Here is a 10,041-nt window from a genome sequence, read left to right as displayed (position 1 = left end):
AGGGTTCAGTGGTGTACTTGGGGCACCAAGTATGGAGCGGCAAGGTGGCCCCCCTGCAACCCAAGATTGATACCATCCTGGCTTGGGCACCGCCCAAAACCCAAACTCAGGTGAGAGCCTTCTTAGGTCTCACGGGTTACTACAGGAGGTTTGTCAAGGATTATGGTAACATTGTGCACCCCTTGACTTCGCTGACTTCCAGGAAGCAGACACAAAATGTGATCTGGACTGACGCCTGTCAAACGGCCTTTGACACCCTGAAAACTGCAATGTGCACAGCACCTATACTCCAGGCACCCGACTTTTCTAAAGAATTTGTTGTCCAGACGGACGCTTCAGTGCATGGCGTGGGGGCTGTTATAGCTCAGGTGAATGAAGAGGGCCAAGACTTACCCGTAGCCTTCATCAGTAGGAGGTTACTTCCCAGGGAACAGAGGTGGAGTGCGATAGAGCGAGAAGTATTTGCTGTGGTCTGGGCGGTGAAGAAGCTAAGACACTACCTGTTTGGGACTCACTTCCGGGTTCAGACAGACCACAGGCCCCTCAGATGGTTAATGCAGATGAGGGGTGAGAATCCAAAGCTGTTGAGGTGGTCCATTTCCCTACAGGGGATGGACTTCACGGTGGAACACCGCCCTGGTACAGATCACGCCAATGCTGATGGTCTGTCCAGATTTTTCCGCCTTAGTGATGAGGACTCCCTAGGTCAAGGGTAGTTCTCCCAACATTTCAGCTGGAGGGGACACGTCTTAGACCTGACATCATTGGCTTGAGTCTCTCCTCCATTTTTTTTCTGTTTGCCTCCTCTGTTTACGATGTTTTTGCTGGTATACTGCTTTGGACACTGTGCCACTGCTGATCAGTGCCACAGTGCAAGTGCTCCCTATGTAAAATTGCTGTATTGATTGAATTCCATGTTTGACTTATTTGGTTTACTGTCAGTCCCTAGTCTAGTGCACCAGGAGTGCCAGGGTTTGTAAATACAAATGCTGCTCGTGGGCTTGCAGCACATGTTGTGCCACCCACAAGAGCGGCCTAGTAAAAGTATGTCTACAGGTCTGCCATTGCTAGGCCTACGTGCAGTCTGGTACTGTCACACTGACTGCGCAGGTACACCTACTTGCCAGTCCCCAAACCTTCCCCTAACTTCATGTTAGTCACCCCTATGGTAGGCCTGAGGGCAGGGTGCATTGCAAGCATAAGGTAGGACAAGCCTGACCAAGTTGACATGTCCTAATAGTGAATTACAGCCATATTCGTTTTTCACTATTGTAAGGTAACCTGCTTTCCATTAGTTAGAATGGGCTGCCAGGATTATTAATGCTATAATCCTAGCGGGCTCGGGGAGCATGGTGCAATGTCGAGTTTGGTATTCCTGAACTCAGGGTTTAATCACGCATCCATTGGTGTGGATGGTTTTTGGACTCTGGGTTTGAAAATTGCACTTTTAGAAAGTGGCTATTTTCTTGTCTAACTATTTCTGGTTTCTGCTGGTTTGGTGTGTGTGTGACAGGAGCTGGGTGGCTCCAGAGGTCTGAGTGAGTCAGTGTGGGATGAGTGGGACATTTGCATTAAGAGTAGGGGAAGAGTAGCTCCTGATAGCCTGCCCTGCCTGATAAGATGCTGGCTCCACCTCCTGCCAGGCGACTGATGGCTCTGTGCCTGCCATGGATGATCCTGGCCCCACCTCCTACCAGGAGGCCGATAGCTCTGCTCCTGCCAGTGACAATGCTGGCTCCACCGCCTGCTGGGCGTCTGAGGACCCAGCCCTGCACAGTGAATAGGCCAGGTGCCTCTGCCTGGCTACACCAACAACAGACCCAGGATGTGGGGAAATTCCCCTGCATGGACAAAGGGATCAAAGCCAAAAAGGGGTATAAGAGAAGAATCCCTGAAGCAAGAATTTAGATCACTTCTGACAAGGAACCCTGAACCAAGGACAAGAAGCCTGCTGATCCAAGGACTTGCCTACCCCTTCTGCCAGTGTGCTGTTTGCTGGGGGGAATCCTGCATGTGCTTCTTTATTTTTGCCAAGGAACCAGGAGAGAGGAACTGAGTGTGTACTCTCAAGCTTTGCTAAAGAAAATCTCCAAGGGCTGGAAGAGTGCCAGCCTCCTGTTGAAGTCACAGGGCTAAAGGACTTCATCTGCTAAAAAATGATGTTTGCTGTAACCTGTGAATCCAGCACCTCTGAAAGAATCCCGCAATCTCGAAGCTGACGGACGTCGCCGAATCCAGCTCGACATCGTGAGTAACGGCTCCAGTGTCCCGCTTCCTCGACGCTGGCCGCCGGGCCCGATCGACGCCAGCAGCAACGCCAGTGAGTAGTGAGTTCGGCTCCAGCTCCAAGTGACCTCGTGTCTGCACCACTGCTGATCGCATCGACTTCGAGCCCTCTCGACGCTGTGAGCGCTGCTCACTCTTGCAACATCATCATCGACATCGACGACGACGCCGTATCCTGCTTCGCCTCATGAGCGCTGCTCCTGCCTGACATCTGTCGACGCCGCTGCAGGTCGCCCCGACTACGAGGCCGGATCGACGCCGAAGACGCGACGCCGGGCATCTCGACGCCGGTGATCATCGTGTGCTTCGCTTTTCCAAGGTACTGTGTTGTGGGGGTCTGTGCGACTCCGGGCTCGACGTAGCGCTCCTCACGGTCGACGTCGAACCCTTGTGATTAACTTTGCCTCGATGTCGTGTGACTCCCGTGTGGGTTACATTGTTGCCAAGAACTGTGGTTTAAAGAAGAAGAGTTGCTTTTGATACTAAAGACTTTTGTGCTAAGAAGAAACTACACTTGAACTATTATTTTTCCTTCCAAGAGTATTTATTAGGATTGTGGTATATTTTTATCGTTCTTTGGTCTTGTGCTAAGCCTTATATAAAAATCCTTATTTTTATAATACTACTGTATCGTGTCCATTTGTAGTGTATTAACTTTATTATCGTATGTAGTCATAAATGCTTAACACACAGCCTCTGAGATAAGCCTGTCTGCTCTGCCAAGCTACCAAGGGGGTGAGCAGGGGTTATCAAAGGGTGTGATCCCCTTGCCCTGACTAGAAAAGGTGTGTCCCTATTTGTCAGAAGTGCATACCTCTGCCAACTAGAGACAGCCGGTTCTAACAATGTGTTTAACTGATTATCTTCTGTGATGTTCTTTATTTTCTTTCATGCCTCTTCTAGGTCTTCCACTTTCGCCGGAGGGTGACCCTGGGAGGCTTGAAGATAAGAGGAGAAAAGAGATGGTAAGTATGTGTGTCTCCCCATGAAGGGTAGGACAGACATATTCACCACACCTGGGTGAAAGCAAATAATTGTGCCAAAAGAAAAAAATTAAGCATCCCCAAAAAATAATAAAGCAAGAAGTGATTGGCTTCTTTTCCCCTTTTTTGGTTTCTTTTATGATGGCAGGAATACTGTAATCCCTTCTTAGCGTTGCATAAAAAGAATTGTCGCTATACTCCGATTATATAGTTCTCTTGTGCAGGTAGTGGGATCGATTTGTTTTCTGTATACACCCCTGTAATGAGGTAGTTACCCCCCCCAAATGAAGTGAGTACACTGTGGAAGGTCTGCAGGTACTTTATTTAATTAGAACAGGAGGGTGCCGGAAAACGTGTCCGGACTGCTCCGCTATCGGCGCTCACAGTGCCTCCAAAATGGCCGCCGTGCTCTACGTCATTACGCTCTCGCTTAATGACTAGAGCGCGACACTACATATCTCTCTTCTTTATATTACCAACACTAAAATGTAAAGAGTCTCTTCATATCTCTCGGGCCAAAGTTATTTCCCTTCACCCAGTTCATAGTCTCTGTCTTTGGCAGGCCTTACTACTGTTCTCCCTGCATGTGTACGTCTTACCGGAGTGGAGGTGAGACTCTCCGCATTGCTCTCTGCCATGCTTGCCTGTCTCCTTTCAGTTCCCTTAGGACTTTTTCTCCCAGGAGTCTTGTCAGTCTTCTCCAGATGTTCCTCTGCGATTGGATTGTCTTCGTCTTCATGCTCAACTCCTCTTCCTTCTACTGTCCGTAGGTGAACTTTGGCTCTCTTGTGGCCTTGATCTCTCCTCTCTGGCCCACTGTATTATCTTGTTGCATTTGGACATGCAATCCTGCGACCAGACGTTTCCGTCGCTAAGCAATGCTGCTCTGTCATACACCTCCTTTACTTGTATGGGCAAGCTTTATTTGCTGTCCCCTTTCCTTCTCAACTGGGCGAGTTTGACTCTAACCCACTCTCCTCTCTTTAACAAGGTCTCCTTCACATTGCGTATCTTATTGTAGTGCTCAGTGTATATTCTCTGTGCTCTGTCCTAGTTGTGCTGAACCACTGACAGTGACCATTTATCACGACTGTCTTTTTGTCTTCCACGCCAGATAGTCCTTGGTGAAAGGATCACGTCCTCTTAGGATTTGGAATGAACTGTATCCAGTGCCAGTGGGTGTGATTCGGTAGGCCCACAGCATGCTCTAAACTTTCTTTTCTCAGTCCTTTCCCATTGCTATGGCTGCTTGTATCGAACCCATTATGACTCTATTAAACCTTTCGGCTAGACCATTGCCTGCCGGGTGGTAGACCGATGTGTGTTTTACCTTGACACCATTTTGTTCCATGTATTTGTACCACTTTTCTGATGTGAATTGATCACTTGGTATCGTAGTGCTCTGCTCTCTTTGCTTGTTATTATATTAGTGCCTGTTTATAGCGTAGCGCTTTGCTCTCATTGCCTGCATTTATATTAGTGCCTGATTACAGCATAGCGCTATACTTGCATAGCCCACATAGCGTCTATTTTGAATTGTGCCTCCCTTAACTCGTAGCGCTTCACTGCAAAGTTCGCATTGCCTCTTAATTGAATTGTGCCTGATTGTGCCGGTGCCTCTGCCCACATCATAGCGACATTGCAGCTCGTGCCCCAACCTTGTCCTGTTTTGCTTTTGCTTTGCTACCATTTTGTTGTTGTGCCTCCCAGCCCGTCCCTCCACCCCGCTCCCGCCTCCCAGCTGACCCTCCCTCGCCCCGCCCCCCCCCACTATCCACTTATGTCAGAGCAGCTTACGCGCAGTGGGCATGCCAAATGCGCGCCGAAGGCGCACCAAAGGTAAGCCCGTCTACGCCCATCCACGCCTGGACAGCGCCAGACCCCCTGGTCCCCGCAAATCCCACCCGCATAACGTACGACGCCTCAACCCTCTCAGCACTTAACCCCGGCCGACTCCCAAACTGCCACCAAGCCGCCCCAGGACACACCCATGGTCCCTTCACCTGCCACTCCTGCAAGTTCGACTGCATCAGGACCCACATCAAATCCACAAACTCCAAACAGAGCTCCTACACCAACCACCTGAAGTGCATCCTGCTCAACACCCGCTCGGTCCACAGACACGCCATCGAACTTTGGAACCTACTCGACACCACATCGCCGGACGTCGCCTTTCCTACAGAAACATGGATGAACGCTTCATCAACGCCCGACATCGCCATAGCCATCCCGGACGGCTACAAGATCATCCGAAAGGACCGCATCACCCAAACAGGAGGAGGCATCACCATCGTCCATAAAAACACCATCCGCATCACAACCAGTTCCGACGATAACCTCGCAGCTGCCGAACACCTTCACTTCCAGATCCACACCGACCCCAAGACCACACTCAGAGGCACCCTCATCTACAGGCCACCAGGACCCTGCACACAATTCAGTGAAGACATCACTGACTTCATCAGCCCACACGCCCTCCCCTCCGAGGACTACATTCTACTGGGAGACCTCAACTTCCACCTTGAAAAGAACAATGACAGCAACACCACCACCCTTCTGGACAACCTCGCCAATCTCGGACTTAACTTGTTGACACCCCCACCCACTATGCCGGGCACACGCTCGACCCAATCTTCACCTCCAGCAAGCACATCTCCCATCACACAACAGCTCTCCATTGGACGGACCACAGCTGCGTTCACTTCAACTACAAAAAGACTACGACCCACAGCCACCCACAACCAATTCCCCGCAGAAAATGGAACAAAATTACCACCGACCAGCTCTTCACATCGCTTCACCAAAACCCTCCGGCCAAATCATCGGACCCAAACCAAGCAGCCACCAACCTCACACAATGGATCACCCACAGCGCAGACAAAATAGCACCCTTGAAAAACCATCAAATCAGGCAAGGTAGCAAGAAAGCCCCATGGTTCAATGATGACCTAAAGAAATCCAAGAAGTTCTGTCGTACCCTCGAGAAAGCCTGGCGAAAAAACCCAACCACTGACAACCTGGCCTCCTTCAAAAACGCCACCCGCAAACACCATCAACTGATCCGATCCACCAAGAAATCAGCTTTCAAGGATCGACTCGACAACAACGCCCTCAACAGCAAGGAACTATTCAACATCGTCAAAGAGTTCATCAACCCCACCGCCGGCACCAACAACATCACTCCCTCCCAGGACCTCTGCGACTCTCTAGCCTCGTACTTCCACAACAAAATCGCTGACATACATAACAGCTTTGGAGACCAGTCCACCCCACCTACCTCCGAACTAAAACCCCCCTCCAACAACCTTTGCGCCTGGAACCCTATCACCACTGAAGACACCATCCGCCTGATGAACTCCATCTACTCAGGATCGCCAACCGACCCATGTCCCCACCACATTTTCAACAAAGCAGACTCCTTGATCGCTCCCCATCTCCGAGACGTCATTAACTGCTCCCTCAACACCGCTACCTTCCCAGAAAGCTGGAAACATGCCGAACTCAGCCCCCTCCTGAAGAAACCCACAGCAGACCCCACTGAACTTAAGAACTACCGCCCCATTTCGCTCCTCCCTTTCCCTGCCAAAGTCATTGAGAAAGCCGTCAACAGTCAGCTTGCCGCCTTCCTCGTATCCAACAAATCCCTCGACCCTTCACAGTCCAGCTTCCGAGCCAAACACAGCACCGAGACCGCACTCATCGCAGCAACAGACGACATTCGAACTTTAATGGACAACGGAGAAACAGCTGCCCTCATCCTACTTGACCTCTCCGCAGCCTCCGACACAGTCTGTCATAGCACCCTTATACAACGCCTTAGCAACGTCGGAATACAAGGAAAAGCATTGGACTGGATCATCTCGTTCCTCGCCGGAAGAACCCAGAGAGTCCGCCTCCCCCCTTTTAGATCAGAGGCCACCGAAGTCATCTGCGGCGTACCACAAGGATCATCACTCAGTCCCACCCTCTTCAACGTATACATGAGTCCCCTCGCATCCATCGCACGCCAACACAACCTCAACATCATCTCCTACGCAGACGACACCCAGCTGATCCTCTCCCTCACCAAAGACCCAAACACCGCCAAAACCAACCTACATGAAGGGATGAAAGAAGTAGCCGAATGGATGAAGAATAGCCGTTTAAAACTGAGCTCGGACAAAACGGAAGTCCTCATCTTAGGTTCATCCCCCTCCACCTGGGACAACTTATGGTAGCCACCGGCCCTGGGAAACGCACCCATACCAACGGACCACGCACATAACCTAGGCTTCATCCTGGACTCCTCCCTCTCGATGACCAGACAAGTCAACGCTGTCTCATCATCATGCTTCAACATCCTACGTATGCTCAGAAAAATCTTCTGTTGGATCCCCACCGAAACAAGAAAGACGGTCACCCATGCACTGGTCACAAGCCGACTGGACTACGGAAACACCCTTTACGCCGGATCCACAGCCAAACTACAGAAAAAACTCCAATGCTTCCAAAACGCCTCAGCCAGACTCATCCTAGATATCCCCCGCCAAGCTCACATTTCCGGTCACCTAAAAGACCTCCACTGGCTCCCCATCAACAAGAGAATAATGTTCCGTCTCCTCACCCATGCACACAAAGCCCTCTACGACCTAGGACCCGAATACCTCAACACGCGCCTGTCCTTTTACACCCCCACCCACCAACTACGATCGTCCAATCAAGCCCTCGCCGCAATTCCACACATCCAAAGATCCACCATAGGGGTAAGATCTTTCTCCTACTTAGCGGCCAAGACCTGGAATTCTCTCCCCACCTACCTCCGCCTTACACAGAACCACCTCTCCTTCAGAAAACAACTAAAAACTTGGATATTCGATAAGTAAAGCACCCCCCCCTCCCTCAAGTGCCTTGAGACCCTCTGGGTGAGTAGTGCGCTATACAAATTTTAAACTTGACTTGACTTGAATTCTCTGAGGAAGGTCGCAGTAAGAAATCTGAGAACTGTCTCCGTGTCCATCTCCTCCTGTATGTCTACTTCTGGCCACTTTGAATACCGATCTATGAGAGCACACACATACTTTGGGGTTCCCTCTGCATCCAGTACTGGCCCAAGAATGTCTATAGACAACTCCTCCCAAGGGTTGGCATGGTTGTCGAACTTCCCCAATGACGGCCATAGAAGAGTTTGAGATGTATCCACTCTTTGGCACTGGTCACATTCCCGTACGTGTCCTTGATCTAGATGTCCATTGCCGGACACCAGTACACCTGCTTGGTTCTCATCTTCATTTTCACAATACCCAGGTGCTCTTCATGCAACACTGCTAGCAAGTGTGGTATCAACGACGCTGGAGGGACTACTTTATCCCCTCTAAACAGGAATGTTCCCAGATCTCCAATGAACAACTCCTCATGCATCTCGAAGAATTTCCTAGGTTCCTGCTTTGAGGTGCCTTTTTTTGGGCCATCCTTGTAGTAGGAAGTTCTTAACTTCTTTGATATCTGGGTCATTCTCATCGGCTTGTTTCCATTCTTGACCGCTTATCACTTTCTCATGGTCTTCTGCAAAGGCTACTCGGACTTCGTCCTCGTCCGCGCTAGTTGGCGCTTCCTCCATCGCTGAAGCTTGGCTGAGATAATTAGCTACATTATTCTTAGTTCCTGGGATGTACTCGACATCATATGTGTAATCTAACAATTTCAGAGTCATCTTGGCGATGCGGGGTGTAGCGCTTGAATGACCGCAGGCCGTGAGTACTTTGACATGGGGCTTTTGGTCTGTCTTGAGCTGGAACCTCGTGCCCCATATAAATTGGCGGAATTTCCCCATGGCTCACACCATCGCTAGCATCTCTCTTTCTATGACACTGAATTTCTGTTCTGTTGGTGATAGAGACCTGGACGCAAAGCTGATGGTCGCCATCTCTCCATTCTTCCTTTCTTGCATGAGGACTGGCCCTAGTCCTTTTTCGCTCGCATCAGTGGTCAATATGGACTGTCCCTGTGGATCATATCCTTGTAGAGGGACTGCTTTACTGATGTCTTCCTTGATTCAATTGAATTCTCCTTGTGCCTCTTCTGTCCATTCAAAGGCTGTTTTGTCTCATAGAGTAGCCGCAGGTGGTGTGTCTTGGTGGTGAAATGCAGCAGAATCTTACTGTAGTATTCGGCCATCCCTAAGAATGACCTCACTTCCTCCTTGTTCTTCGGTGCAGGTGCTTCACATATTGCCTTGACGTTGGCTTGTTTAGGTGTGATGCCTTGCTCACTGACTGACCCCATTCTGAATTGGCACTTTTCCCATTCCGCTGTCAGGCCATTTCTTTCCAAGACTTGTAACACGAGTGCCAGCTTTCATATTCGGTTTTATCCTTGCCCATCACCAAGATGTGATCTTGGAAGTATTGTACTCCCTCTATGTCTTTGGACAGTTTGTGCATCAGTTTTTGGAACACCGCCACTCCTGATGCCAGGCCGAAAGGCATCCGGCAGAACTGGTAGCATCCGAAGGGTGTTATGAAGCATGTCAGTCTTCGGCTCATGTGGTGCGGGGCTTTCTGGTGGTAGGCTGAAGTGAGATCAATGGTGGAAAACTATCTTATCCCCTTTGTTTTTGCGAGCATTTCCTATATCCTTGGTGATGGGAATTTCTCCACAATTATGCACTTCTTCAGTTCTCGCAGGTCCTTGCATAGACGGACTTTGCCAATGGGTTTCATCGCCACCACTAACAGGGCCAGCCATTCTGAACAGTTTATCGGTTCGATGATCCCATTGTCTTTCAATCTCTGCA

The sequence above is a fragment of the Lissotriton vulgaris genome, chromosome 7 (assembly GCF_964263255.1).
Source record: "Lissotriton vulgaris chromosome 7, aLisVul1.2, whole genome shotgun sequence".
NCBI lineage: Eukaryota > Metazoa > Chordata > Amphibia > Caudata > Salamandridae > Lissotriton > Lissotriton vulgaris.
This window is presented reverse-complemented; position numbering follows the sequence as displayed.